Raw genomic sequence first — 15,370 nt, 5'->3', positions numbered from 1 at the left:
AAAAGAATAGGAATTAATAGACTTAATATACTATTAAATCGATTTTTTAACATCCATAATAATATACCCTGATACCTGCACTGAAATCTCAGGAATGAATTCTCTTCTCCATGAATGCATCCTGGGATGCATTCATGGAGAAGAGAATTCATTGTGACTTAACACAATCTGTATAAATAAATTGCAGAATGTAGTGTGCATGCATGATGATGTCACGTGTGTCATTCTGATGTTATTTGGTTTAGGTCAGCTGGATTTTAAATGTAAAGTAGCAACTTTGACGATCATAACGTGAACAGGCTAAGATTTACAGATAGGACTAAAGGTTGGGAGATGGTTTACTCCCATGTAAATATATATATACCTGGTCATGTAAAATGCAACAGATGTTTTGGTGACCGTTGGATATTTTAGTTAATTGACTTTATTACAACTATTTTAAATGGGTCATAACTGCTTTTAAAAATATAAACCTGACATTGTACCACTGTCTGAAAAACAGAAAGGTGTGCCATTATATACATTCTGCATTCATACTTCATTATTAGTAATAAAGTATGAATGCATTATTAGTAATATGTCATAAAAACTGCATTGAAGGGAAACAGTGATTCTTCCATTGCTTCTATTAGAATGAGCAGCAGCCTGGAAAGCAAGGTAATGGAGATTTCCAGAAATGCTGGGAGTCATAGTGGAACAAGTAAATACATGGGCTGTGTTAGGATAACTAAAAGAATGAACAAGTGCATACAATTGCATATACACCAATGCTAGGAGTATAGTAAATAAATTTGATAAGCTTGAAGTGCTAGTCAAGACATCAAAGGCAGATATTGTTGGAATATCAGAGATACAGATATAAGTAGATATAACTGGAATTTGAAGGGTAAAATTGTACAGAAAGGATAGACATGACAGGAAGGCTGGAGAGGTTATGCTGTTGGTTAAGAAACATAAAATCTAAAGAAGTGCATCCAATTGATGTTGGTGGACAATGCAGTGTTGCATCTGTTTGATGTGAAATAAGCACTGGGAAAGGAAAAAATGAGAGAAGGTGTGTGTTATAGGTCTGATGAGTATAATGAGCAATTATGCAGGAAAATAGAGTGGGCCAGCAAATCAGAATGTCTTATAATGGGCGATTTTAACTGAACTTGAACTTATGGGTTGGTCACTCACACACTAGCAAGACTTTTGTGGATTTACTGGATGACTGTTTTCTACAGCAACATGTTCAAGAGGCAACCAGAGGGAGTAATACTCTTGATCTGATTATCAGCAGTTATTCATGCATTAAGAATTTGCACATAAAGGAACCACTGAGTGATAGTGATCACAATGTACTGACGTGGGAATTACTTAAAGATGTAACTACCATCAAGGCTAAAGGGAAGGGCTTTTGCTTTCGTAAAGGTGACTATAGATATCTCAGACAGTTTTTAAATTCTGTACTGTGGGATCAACTGATGATGTTACCAACATTGAATTCTAAATGGGAAGCCTTCAGGGACTTAATTTTGGAGGTTACTAGGCTTTTCATTTCAAGTAAGAAATACTGTTCAACATTTAGGCCTAAATGGATGTCAAAGGAACTAATGAGGCTCGTTGCAGAGAAGAAGAATGTATGGGATGCATATAAAGTTTCAAGTGACACAGAAGCCTATGGGACGTATAAACTAGTCTGTAGTCAAAGGAGGTTAGGCAGGCGAAGGCAGATTACGAGAAACTTTGGCAAAGGATGCAAAGAAAAACAGCAAAGAGTTCTTTATGTATGTAAACTCTAGAACAAAAGGGTTGAATCATATTGGAACACTTAACATAGATGGGTACACTATTGATGATCATGCTCAGGTAGCTGTTAAACTGAATGAGTATTTTGCATCTACATTCACACAGGAAGAGCCATTCGATGAGGAGAGTGCCAGAAGTTTATCAAACGCTAACAGGGAGCTAAGTGATTTTGCAATAACTGAGAGCAAAGTGGAGGAGAAATTGTTGAAGTTAAAAATAAGGAAAGCACCAGTTATATTAAAGGAGGCATCAAAGGAAGTAAGAAAACCCTTAGCCATAATTATGACAGCTTCCTTCGACTCAAGGGAAGTCTCCATGGACTGGAGGTGTGCAAATGTATCACCAATTCACAAAGGGGTTCAAAAGGTGACACAGGTAATTACAGACCTGTTTTTAACTTGTGTTCCATAGAAAATAATGGAATTACCGGTTAAAGAAGCATTGCAGGATCATCTAGACAAGACTGCAGTAATAGTTAAGACACGGCATGGGTTCGTTAAAGGGAGGTCTTGTCTGACCAATTTAATTGGATACTATGATGTGGTCACAAAGCAACTGAATGCCAAAAATAATTTTGATATCACATACTTGGATTTCAGGAAAGCTTTTGATACTGTTGCACATGGAAGACTGTACAAATTGGAGCATAATGGTATTAAAGGTAAGTTGCTACAATGGATAAAGGGATGGTTGAGTGGGAGATGACAGAGAGTGGTAATCAATGGACACTGCTCTTCGTGCACATATGTTATTAGTGGAGTTCGCCCGGGTTCAGTGTTGGGCCCATTGTTGTTTTGTATATTTATCAATGATATTGATGAAGGTATATCAGGTTTAATGTCCAAGTTTGCAGATGATATAAAGGTTTGAAAGGTTTTAATGACAGTAAAGACAGTATGCTACTCCAACTGGATCTAGATAAGTTGGGAAAATGGGCTGAAAAGTAGCAACTGGAGTTTAACATTGACAAATGCAAAGTACTGCATATGGATAGCGATAACCAAAGAGAAACATACCAACTCTGTGGTACTATACTCAGGGTAGTGGAAAGTGAAAAAGACCTGGGGGTAATTGTGCAGTCAAATATGAAGTTTGCTGGGCAGTGCAGACAGGCTGCCAGGGCAGGTCATAGAGTCTTGTAAATGATATATAGGAATTTTGCTAGAAGGGACAGGGAGGTGATTATCCCGTTATACAAGGAGATAATCATCTAAATTATCCATGTTCATTTCATTTTGAACCATCAGCCATAACAACTTCTTAAACAGCCATCATGACTGGTGGATATCCACTGCCATGTTACAGATAAGTCACAGTTTCTTCTGACTTTCTCATCACGAGTCTGGAGGCCTAATTTTAGGAAGGATATAGAGTAGCCAGAACGAGTACAAAGAAGGGCGACGAGATTGGTCAGAGGGACAAAGGGGTGCTCTTACCAAGAAAGGCTTAAGTTCTGCAAATTGCAGCGCCTGGAGAGAGTAGTCATCTGCAAGGTGATCTGGTTGAGGTGTATAAGGTCTTGAATGGGTTGAGCAAGCTGAATCCTGATGGGATTCTTCCTCTTGCTCAGACCAAGAACCTGAGGGAGCACAGTTTCATATTGAGGAAAGATAGTTGTAGATGTTTAGCCAGTGGGTAGTTGATTGGGGCAAACCGGGATAGCCGGGTGGGTAAAGTGAATCTGCTGACGAGGCTAGTAGGGGCCAGACGTGTTCAAAGCCGCTAAGTGGATTTTTCTTATTTATTGACTTGAAATTATTGTTTTTCTAAAACTTTTGATTTAAATTTAGTAGTATAGCATTATTTTGTGATATTTCCGATTAATCTGGTGTATTTATTCTTTACTCGGCCTTGTAATTGTAATTGCATAAAAGTATCGGTAAGGGTATCAAATCTACGTGTTAGAAGTTACAACTCCGCTGAACGAGAAGTTTTTTTTAGCCAAATTTAGCCGCTTATTGAATATTTTTTACATCAAATTATTTTTTGTAAGTAGCTTATAGACCTAGTAAGGATCGTTGGTTTATTCTGAATTGGGACAGCGAGATTTGAAAGTTAATTAACACTTAAGTGTCCATAGATTACTGTTCGTAACTTCCACCTTTGTCTTTGTCATACGATCGTTATATATCGAACCTAGATAGCGTTAGTATAGTATACGTCATAATATTTTCAGCGATCGGTAAAATCTATTAAACTTGTTCAACTTCGTTGGCATTTAAATTGCACTTTTAACTAAATATATATACCGACTTAGATTACAAACGTAACATAATTAATTAACACATAACTGATACGGAAATTATATAAAGGGAACTCGGAGATAATTAATACTTGACTGATTGATTAATACTTGACGCTAAAAAATATATATCCCGCTATAACTGTGTTGGGAGATAAGTTAGGGTTATAAACTGAAATTGAAATTTTATTTAAATTAAAAGTAATCATGACTCAGACCAGAGCAGCAAAACAAAAGGCTCAAGCTAATGGAAGTGCTGTGGCTCAGAGGAGAACTGAGGGGGGCAGTTGCCTTCTGAGTCACAGCCTTCTAAAATGCACAGCTTGCATGATGTTTGTGGAGCATTCAGGTACGGGACATGATATTGCCATGGGGGATGTCTTTGTGTGCACAAGATGCAAGGAGTGTATCGAAATCAGGCAACAACTCAGCGTTCTTATGGGCCTATATGAGAGTTTGAAGGACAGGGTGGATGCCCTCGAAGGAACTAAATTGAGGGGCCCATCAAGCTCTCAGCTGCCCACATCAACGCCAGAGCTTGCACTTGGTCATCCTGAAACACAGCGGCAACCCCCAAGGCAGAATGCGCTGGTCCCAAATTAACTAGTAGTTGTTGGTGACTCTATTGTCAGGGAAACGGGGAACATGCTTTGTAAAAAGGATAGGTGGAATAGGACCAGGGTATGTCTGCCAGGGGCAAAGGTTGATGACGTTATAGAGCAGATATCATCTTTTAAGGGCACAAAAGGTGATATAGTTGTACATATGGGCACTAACGATATCAAGAGTAGGAGACCGGCAGAATTGCTTAACAAGTACAGGTCACTGTTGAAAAAAAGCCGTGAAATAGGGTTGAATTTGAAAGTGTCTGCAATTCTGCCCAGACACGACAGGAGGGAGTATAGGATGAGAGCCTTGTCGATCAATTCGGCCCTGGAAAGATTGTGCAAGGCTCAAAGGGGTAGAATTTTTTTCAGCCTGGACTGTACTTGTTAACAGGAGGGATTGCTTCTACAGGGATGGGATACACTTAAATAGAAAGGGTGCAAGAATATTTGCTGATGCTATCGAGGCAGTGTTAGGTGGGTCGGAAAACTGCTAGCTTGGGGGGATAAAAAGACAAATAGATTAACAGTAGCCACTGGCAGAGGTGAAAGAGATTCTTGCACTGCTTCTATTGGAATGAGCAGAAGCCTGAAAAACAAGATTCAGGATATTTCAGAGACTGCTGGGAGTCATTGCGGTACAAGTAAACACATGGGTTGTGTTAGGGTAGCTAAGAATAGAAACAGATGCATGTATACTTGCGTGTACACCAATGCTAGGAGTTTAGTAAATAAATTTGATGAATTTGAGGTATTACTAAAAACATCAAAGGCAGACATTGTTGGGATATCAGAGACTTGGTGTCACACAGATATAAGGAATGCAGAACTGGAATTTGGGGAGTACAACGTCTACAGAAAAGATAGACTGGATAGGAAGGGAGGAGGGGTTATGCTATTAGTTAAGAAATACATAAAATCCAAGGAAGTGAAGCCAGTGGACATCGCTGGACAGTGCAGTGTCGAGTCAGTTTGGTGTGACATAAGCATTGGGAGGTCAAAATTGAGAGTAGGAGTGTGCTATAGGCCCAATGACTCTGATGAGTATAATAAGAAACTGTACAGGGAAATAGAGTGGGCCAGTAAATCAGAGAGTCTTATAATGGGAGATTTTAATTTCCCAGATATTGACTGGAATTTGTGGGCTGGTCACTCACACACTAGCAAGGCTTTTGTGGATTTATTGGATAATTGTTTTCTACATCAGCATGTTCGGGAGGCAACTAGAGGGAGGAATACTCTTGATTTCATTAGCATTAGTAGAGGCATTTGATGCAAGAAAGCAAGATTATGCAGCATCAGCCAAAAAAAAAAAAAAAAAAAAAAACCCACTTCCACTTCACCACTCTGTTCGTTCAAAATACTTGTCCAGCTGAGCCTTAAACTTATTTAGGCTATCAACATCCACGACAAGGGATGGAAGTATGTTCCACCAACCAACCACCTGCTGGCTAAAGGCAAATTTCCGCACGTCTATCCTACATCTGTCTTTCCTCAATTTGAATTTATGCCCTCTCAGGTGATTTTTCTGAGCTAGAGGAAGAATCCCATCAGCATTGAGCATGCTTCAACCATCCAACGCTTTATACACCTCTATCAGATCACCTCGCTGGTGCCTAGTCTCCAAACACTGTAATTTGTAAAACTTAATCCTTTCTTCGTAAGAGCAGCCCTTTGTTCCATTCACTAATCTTGTTGCCCTTCTCTGTACTCGTTCCAGCAGCTCTACATCCTTCTTGAAATGAGGCCTCCAGACCTGTATACAGTACTCTAGGTGTGGCCTGACCATTGCCTTATACAATGGAATAATCACCTCCTTATCCCTGCTGGAAAAATTCCTGTATAGCATTGACAATACTCCATGAGCTACTCTTGCAGCCCGTCTCCACTGCTCAGAGAACTTCATATCTGCCTGCACAACTACCCCCAAGTCCCTTTCATTCTCTACCACTGTCAGTATAGTACCACAGAGTTGATACGTTGCTCTGGGATTGCTGTTTCCCATGTATAGTACTTTACATTTATCAATGTTAAACTTCATTTGCCACCTCTCAGCCCATCTGCTCAACCTTTCCAGATCCTGTTGCAGCAGCATAGTGTCAGTAGTGTCCTTGACAACCCTGCCAACCTTTGTATTGTCTGCAAACTTCGACATTAAGCTTGATATACCATCATCAATATCATTTATAAATACAGAAAACAATAATGGACCCAACACTGAGCCCTGAGGGATACCACTAATAACATTAGTCCAGGATGAGCAGTGTCCATTGATTACCACTCAGTCTTCTCCCCCTCAACCACCCCTTTATCCATAGCAGCAATTTGCCTCCAATGTCACACTGCTCCAATTTGTGTAGCAGTCTTCCATGTGCAACAGTATCAAAAGCCTTTCTAAGATCCAAGTATATAATATCAAAGCTATTCCCTGCATCCAGTTCTTTTGTGACTGCATCATATTATCCAATCAAATTGGTCAGGCAAGACTTCCCCTTAACAAAGCCATGCTGTGTCCGAGCTATAACTGAAGTCTTGTTTAAATGATCCTGCAGTGCTTCTTTAACCAGTGCCTCCATTAATTTTCCTGGAACAGAAGTTAAACTCACAGGTCTATAATTACTTGTGTCAGCCTTTGATCCTCCTTTGTGAATTGGGATCACATTTGCACATTTCCAGTCTATGGGTACCTCCCCTGAGTCCAAGGAAGCTCTCATAATTATGGCTAAGGGTTTGCTTACTTCCTTTGCTGCCTCCTTTAATATAACTGGATAGATCCCATCCACCCCGGGTGCCTTTCTTGTGTTTATCTTCAACAGTTTCTCCTCCACTTTCCTCCCAGTTATTTCAAGATTCTGTAGCTTACTGCTAGAGTTGAATACACCTCTGGCATTCCCCTTGCTGAATAACTCCTCATGTGTGAATGTCGATGCAAAATATTCATTTAGTTTGTTAGCTACCTGAGCAGGATCATCAACAGTTGACCCATCAATATCAAGTGGACCAATCTGATTCATCCCCTTCCTTCTAGAGTTTACATAAGTAAAGAACTCTTTGCTGTTTTTCTTTGCATCCCTTGCCAAGGATTTCTCGTAATCTGCCTTCGCCTGCCTAACCTCCTTTGTAACTTGGTTGCATATCAACTTGTATCTATCATAGGCTTCTGTGTCATGTGTTAATTTGTAAGTATCCCATGCATTTTTCTTCTCTGCCATATGCCTCATTAGTTCATCTGACATCCATTTTGGCCTAAACCTTGAACAATATTTCTTAGTTGGTATGAAAAGCCTAGTAGCTTCCAAGATAAGTTCTTTGAATGCTTCCCATTTTGAATTTGCTGTTGGTAACATCATCACTTGGTCCCACTGTATAGAATTTAAATACTGTCTCAGTCCATCGTAGTCGCCTTTACGGAAGCAATAACCCTTCCCTTTACCCCTAATGGTAGTTACCTCTTTGAGTAACTCCCACTTCAGCACACTGTGATCACTGCCACCTAGTGGTTCATTTATCTGCAGATTCTTAATGCATGAAGAATAACTGCTGATAATCAAATCAAGAGTATTACTCCCTCTAGTTGCCTCCCGAACATGCTGAGGTAGAAAACAATCATTCAATAAATCAACAAAAGCCCTGCTAGTGCGTGAGTAACCAGCCCCCAAATTCCAGTCAATATCTGGGAAATTAAAATCTCCCATTATAAGACTCTCTGATTTACTGGCCCACTCTATTTCCCTGTACAGTTCCTTATTATACTCATCAGAGTCATTAGGCCTATAGCACACACCTACTCTCAATTTTGATCTCCCAATGCCTATGTCACACCAAACTGACTCAACACTGCACTGTCCAGCGATGTCGACTGGCTTCACTTCCTTGGTTTTTATGTGTTTCTTAACTAATAGCATAACCCCTCCCTCCTTCCTATCCTGTCTATCCTTTCTGTAGACGTTGTACTCGCCAAATTGCAGTTCTGCATCCCTTATATCTGTGTGACACCACGTCTCTGATATCCCAACAATATCTACCTTTGATGTTTTGAGCAATACCTCAAATTCATCAAATTTATTTAGTCAACTCCTAGCATTGGTGTACACACAAGTATACCTGCACCTGTTTCTATTCTTAGCTACCCTAACACAACCCATGTGTTTACTTGTACCGCAATGGCTCCCAGCAGTCTCTGAAATATCAGCAGTGATTCTTCATGCATTAAGAATCTGCAGATAAATGAACCACTAGGTGGCAGTGATCACAGTGTGCTGAAGTGGGATTTACTCAAAGAGTTAACTACCATTAGGGGTAAAGGAAAGGGTTATTGCTTTCGTAAAGGCGACTACGATGGACTGAGACAGTATTTAAATTCTATACAGTGGGACCAACTGATGATGTTACCAACAGCAAATGCAAAATGGGAAGCATTCAAAGAACTTATCTTGGAAGCTACTAGACTTTACATACCAACTAAGAAATATTGTTCAAGGTTTAGGCCTAAATGGATGTCAGATGAACTGATGAGGCATATGGCAGAGAAGAAACATGCTTGGGATACATACAAATTAACACATGACACAGAAGCCTATGATAGATACAAGTTGATCTGTAACCAAGTTACAAAGGAGGTTAGGCAGGCGAAGGCAGATTACGAGAAATCTTTGGCAAGGGATGCAAAGAAAAACAGCAAAGAGTTCTTTACTTATGTAAACTCTAGAAGGAAGGGGATGAATCAGATTGGTCCACTTGATATCGATGGGTCAACTGTTGATGATCCTGCTCAGGTAGCTAACAAACTAAATGAATATTTTGCATCGACATTCACACATGAGGAGTTATTTAGCAAGGGGAAAGCCAGAGGTGTATTCAACTCTAGCAGTAAGCTAGAGAATCTTGTATTAACTGAGAGTAAAGTGGAGGAGAAATTGTTGAAGATAAACACAAGAAAGGCACCCGGGGTGGATGGGATCTATCCAGTTATATTAAAGGAGGCAGCAAAGGAAGTAAGAAAACCCTTAGCCATAATTATGAGAGCTTCCTTGGACTTAGGGGAGGTACCCACAGACTGGAGATGTGCAAATGTGACCCCAATTCACAAAGGAGGATCAAAAGCTGACACAAGCAATTATAGACCTGTGAGTTTAACTTCTGTTCCAGGAAAATTAATGGAGGCACTAGTTAAAGAAGCACTGCAGGATCATATAGACAAGACTTCAGTTATAGCTCGGACACAGCATGGTTTTGTTAAGGGGAAGTCTTGCCTGACCAATTTGATTGGATACTATGATGCAGTCACAAAGGAACTGGATGCAGGGAATAACTTTGATATTATATACTTGGATCGTAGAAAGGCTTTTGATACTGTTGCACATGTAAGACTGCTGCACAAATTGGAGCAGTGTAACATTGGAGGCAAATTGCTGCTGTGGGTAAAGGGGTGGCTGAGGGGGAGAAGACTGAGTGGTAATCAATGGACACTGCTCATCATGGACTAATGTTATTAGTGGTATCCCTCAGAGCTCAGTGTTGGGTCCATTATTGTTTTCTGTATTTATAAATGATATTGATGATGGTATATCAAGCTTAATGTCGAAGTTTGCAGACGATACAAAGGTTGGCAGGGTTGTCAAGGACACTACTGACACTATGCTGCTGCAACAGGATCTGGAAAGGTTGAGCAGATGGGCTGAGAGGTGGCAAATGAAGTTTAACATTGATAAATGTAAAGTACTATACATGGGAAACAGCAATCCCAGAGCAACGTATCAACTCTGTGGTACTACACTGACAGTGGTAGAGAATGAAAGGGACCTGGGGGTGGTTGTGCAGGCACATATGAAGATCTCTGAGCAGTACAGACGGGCTGCAAGAGTAGCTCATGGTGTATTGTCAATGATATATAGGAATTTTTCTAGCAGGGATAAGGAGGTGATTATTCCCTTGTATAAGGCAATGGTCAGGCCACACCTAGAGTACTGTATACAGGCCTGGAGGCCTCATTTCAAGAAGGATGTAGAGCTGCTGGAACGAGTACAGAGAAGGGCAACAAGATTAGTGAATGGAACAAAGGGGTGCTCTTACGAAGAAAGGCTTAAGATTTGCAAATTACAGTGTCTGAGACTAGGAACCAGCGAGGTGATCTGATAGAGGTGTATAAAGCATTGAATGGTTTGAGCATGCTCAATGCTGATGGGATTCTTCCTCTCGCTCAGAATAATCACCTGAGAGGGCATAAATTCAAATTGAGGAAAGACAGATGAAGGATAGACGTGCGGAAATTTGCCTTTAGCCAGCGAGTGGTTGGTTGGTGGAACAGACTTCCATCCCTTGTCGTGGAAGTTGATAGCCTAAATAAGTTTAAGGCTCAGCTGGACCGGTATTTTGAACGAACAGAGGGGTGAAGTGGGAGTGGGTTTTTTTTTTTTTTTTTGGTTGATGCTGCATAAGCTTGCTTTCTTGCATCAAATGCCTCTACTAATGCTAATGCTAAGTGCCTGCCTGGCAACCCGAAGATCACGGGTTCGAATCCCACCTCAGGCTTGGATATTACAATGGTGCCGTACTCTCCGGTTGGATCTCACAGCCATGATACACGAAGCAGGAAAAAACTGGTTCCTTCGTGCTCACATCATACGATCAAAAAAAAAAAAGTTGATTGGTGGAACAGGCTTCCATCTTTTGTTGTGGAAGCTAATAGTCTAAATAAATTTAAGGCTGAGCTGGACATGGATTTGGAATGAATAGAGAGGGGTGAAATGGGAAGGGGTTTTTTTTTTTTTTTTTTTTTTGGCTGATGATGCATAAGCTTGCTTTCTTGCATCATATTCCTCTACTAATGCTAACATCATTGATAAGGAATGACTGATGAAGATATGAGGGGGCATCAAAAAGTCCATACCCTCACCTAGATAAAAAAGTAGTAGCATCATCAGTAGGAAGTTGCCGTTTTTAATATAAGTTGTCTACATATTCAATGTGAAATTTCATTCCTGTGCGTGATCATTCACCATAGGTGGAGCCCGGAATCTGAGGAAGGACACTATGGTTGACAAAGCAGAGTGTCGAGATCAAATTCCTGCATCTGCAGGGCAAGAAAGCTCAGGAAATTGATGAAGAATGAAAGCTGTGTATTAGCAGAATTGTCCATCCTATAACACTGTAAAAAAGTAGAAACGGGAGAGCCAATAAGGTCATAAATGTGTCTTTGACAAACCAAGAGATGGAAGGCCATCAACAATCCAGACAGTGAGATTGTTGCAAAGGTTGAGCAGCTGGTGCTGAGTAACAAAAGTTGAACAAAAGCCGAGAATTAGGGTTGAATTTGAAAGTGTCTGCAATTCTGCCCAGACACGATAGGAGGGAGTATATGATGAGAGCCTTGTCGATCAATTCGGCCCTGGAAAGATTGTGCAAGGCTCAAGGGTTAGAATTTTTTTCAGCCTGGACTGTACTTGTTAACAGGAGAGATTGCTTCTACAGGGATGGGATACACTTAAATAGAAAGGATGCAAGAATATTTGCTGATGCTATCGAGGCAGTGTTAGGTGGGTCGGAAAACTGCTAGCTTGGGGGGAGACAAAGACCAATAGATTGACAGTAGCCACTGGCAGAGGTCAAAGAGATTCTTGCACTGCTTCTATTAGAATGAGCAGAAACCTGAAAAACAAGATGCATGGTATTTCAGAGACTGCTGGGAGCCATTGCAGTACAAGTAAACACATGGGTTGTGTTAGGGTAGCTAAGAATAGAAACAGGTGCAGGTATGCTTGCGTGTACACCAATGCTAGGAGTTTAGTAAATAAATTTGATGAATTTGAGGTATTGCTCAAAACATCAAAGGCAGATATTGTTGGGATATCAGAGACGTGGTGTCACACAGATATAAGGGATGCAGAACTGCAATTTGGGGAGTACAACGTCTACAGAAAGGATAGACAGGATAGGAAGGGGGGAGGGGTTATGCTATTAGTTAAGAAACACATAAAAACCAAAGAAGTGAAGCCAGTCGACATCGCTGGACAGTGCAGTGTTGAGTCAGTTTGGTGTGACATAAGCATTGGGAGATCAAAATTGAGAGTAGGAGTGTGCTATAGGCCTAATGACTCTGATGAGTATAATAAGAAACTGTACAGGGAAATAGAGTGGCCAGTAAATCAGAGTGTTTTTATATGGGAGATTTTAATTTCCCAGATATTGACTGGAATTTGGGGGCTGGTCACTCACACACTAGCAGGGCTTTTGTGGATTTATTGGATGATTGTTTTCTACATCAGCATGTTCGGGAGGCAACTAGAGGGAGTAATACTCTTGATTTGATTATCAGCAGTGATTCTTCATGCATTAAGAATCTGCAGATAAATGAACCACTAGGTGGCAGTGATCACAGTGTGCTGAAGTGGGATTTACTCAAAGAGGTAACTACCATTAGGGGTAAAGGGAAGGGTTATTGCTTCCGTAAAGGCGACTACGATAGACAGAGACAATTTTAAATTCTATACAGTGGGACCAACTGATGATGTTACCAACAGCAAATTCAAAATGGGAAGCATTCAAAGAACTTATCTTGGAAGCTACTAGGCTTTACATACCAACTAAGAAATATTGTTCAAGGTTTAGGCCTAAGTGGATGTCAGATGAACTAATGAGACATATGGCAGAGAAGAAAAATGTATGGGATACTTACAAACTAACACATGACACAGAAGCCTATGATAGATACAAGTTGATATGCAACCAAGTTACAAAGGAGGTTAGGCAGGCGAAGGCAGATTACGAGAAATCCTTGGCAAGGGATGCAAAGAAAAACAGCAAAGAGTTCTTTACTTATGTAAACTCTAGAAGGAAGGGGATGAATCAGATTGGTCCACTTGATATTGATGGGTCAAGTGTTGATGATCCTGCTCAGGTAGCTAACAAACTAAATGAATATTTTGCATCGACATTCACACATGAGGAGTTATTCAGCAAGGGGAATGCCAGAGGTGTATTCAACTCTAGCAGTAAGCTACAGAATCTTGAAATAACTGGGAGTAAAGTGGAGGAGAAACTGTTGAAGATAAACACAAGAAAGGCACCCGGGGTGGATGGGATCTATCCAGTTATATTAAAGGAGGCAGCAAAGGAAGTAAGCAAACCCTTAGCCATAATTATGAGAGCTTCCTTGGACTCAGGGGAGGTACCCATAGACTGGAAATTTGCAAATGTGATCCCAATTCACAAAGGAGGATCAAAGGCTGACACAAGTAATTATAGACCTGTGAGCTTAACTTCTGTTCCAGGAAAATTAATGGAGGCACTGGTTAAAGAAGCACTGCAGGATCATTTAGACAAGACTTCAGTTATAGCTCAGACACAGCATGGTTTTGTTAAGGGGAAGTCTTGCCTGACCAGCTTGATTGGATAATATGATGCAGTCACAAAAGAACTGGATGCAGGGAATAACTTTGATATTATATACTTGGTTCTTAGAAAGGCTTTTGATACTGTTGCACATGGAAGACTGCTACACAAATTGGAGCAGTGTGACATTGGAGGCAAATTGCTGCTATGGATAAAGGGGTGGTTGAGGGGGAGAAGACAGAGAGTGGTAATCAATGGACACTGCTCATCGTGGACTAATGTTATTAGTGGAGTCCCTCAGGGCTCAGTGTTGGGTCCATTATTGTTTTCTGTATTTATAAATGATATTGATGATGGTATATCAAGCTTAATGTCCAAGTTTGCAGACAATACAAAGGTTGGCAGGGTTGTCAAGGACACTACTGACACTATGCTGCTGCAACAGGATCTGGAAAGGTTGAGCAGATGGGCTGAGAGGTGGCAAATGAAGTTTAACATTGATAAATGTAAAGTACTACACATGGGAAACAGCAACCAAAGAGCAACGTATCAACTCTGTGGTACTACACTGACAGTGGTAGAGAATGAAAGGGACTTGGGGGTGGTTGTGCAGGCAGATATGAAGTTCTCTGAGCAGTGCAGACGGGCTGCAAGAGTAGCTCATGAAGTATTGTCAATGATATACAGGAATTTTTCCAGCAGGGATAAGGAGGTGATTATTCCATTGTATAAGGCAATGGTCAGGCCACACCTAGAGTACTGTATACAGGTCTGGAGGCCTCATTTCAAGAAGGATGTAGAGCTGCTGGAACGAGTACAGAGAAGGGCAACAAGATTAGTGAATGGAACAAAGGGGTGCTCTTACGAAGAAAGGCTTAAGTTTTGCAAATTACAGTGTCTGGAGACTAGGCACCAGCGAGGTGATCTGATAGTGTATAAAGCCTTGAATGGTTTAAGCATGCTCAATGCTGATGGGATTCTTCCTCTAGCTCAGAAAAATCACCTGAGAGGGCATAAATTCAAATTGAGGAAAGACAGATGTAGGATAGACATGCGGAAATTTGCCTTTAGCCAGCGGGTGGTTGGTTGGTGGAACAGACTTCCATCCCTTGTGGTGGAGGTTGATAGCCTAAATAAGTTTAGGGCTCAGCTGGACAGGTATTTTGAACGAACAGAGGGGTGAAGTGGAAGTGGGTTTTTTTTTTTTTTTTTTTTTGGCTGATGCTGCATAAGCTTGCTTTCTTGCATCAAATGCCTCTACTAATGCTAATGCTATATATCCAATATTTTAAATTAAATAAAATAAAACAACATAAGCCAGTAGTATGGCAAAAACTGTAGAGCGAAAATTAACATAAAAATAACCCAAATAAAAAACAAACAAAAAGAAAGAATAGATATA

General features: G+C 40.5%; 1 protein-coding gene across 5 annotated transcripts in view; it reads right to left on the bottom strand.

Annotated features, from left to right (window-relative positions):
- The window catches only part of LOC150080216 (histone-lysine N-methyltransferase 2C-like), a 1,301,638-nt gene that overhangs the window by 1,065,018 nt on the left and 221,250 nt on the right, over nt 1–15,370 (bottom strand). The gene's annotated exons all lie outside the window — the stretch shown is intronic.

The sequence above is a fragment of the Mastigoproctus giganteus genome, chromosome 9, assembly GCF_048544385.1.
Source record: "Mastigoproctus giganteus isolate SK-2022 chromosome 9, ASM4854438v1, whole genome shotgun sequence".
NCBI lineage: Eukaryota > Metazoa > Arthropoda > Arachnida > Uropygi > Thelyphonidae > Mastigoproctus > Mastigoproctus giganteus.
This window is presented reverse-complemented; position numbering and strand designations above follow the sequence as displayed.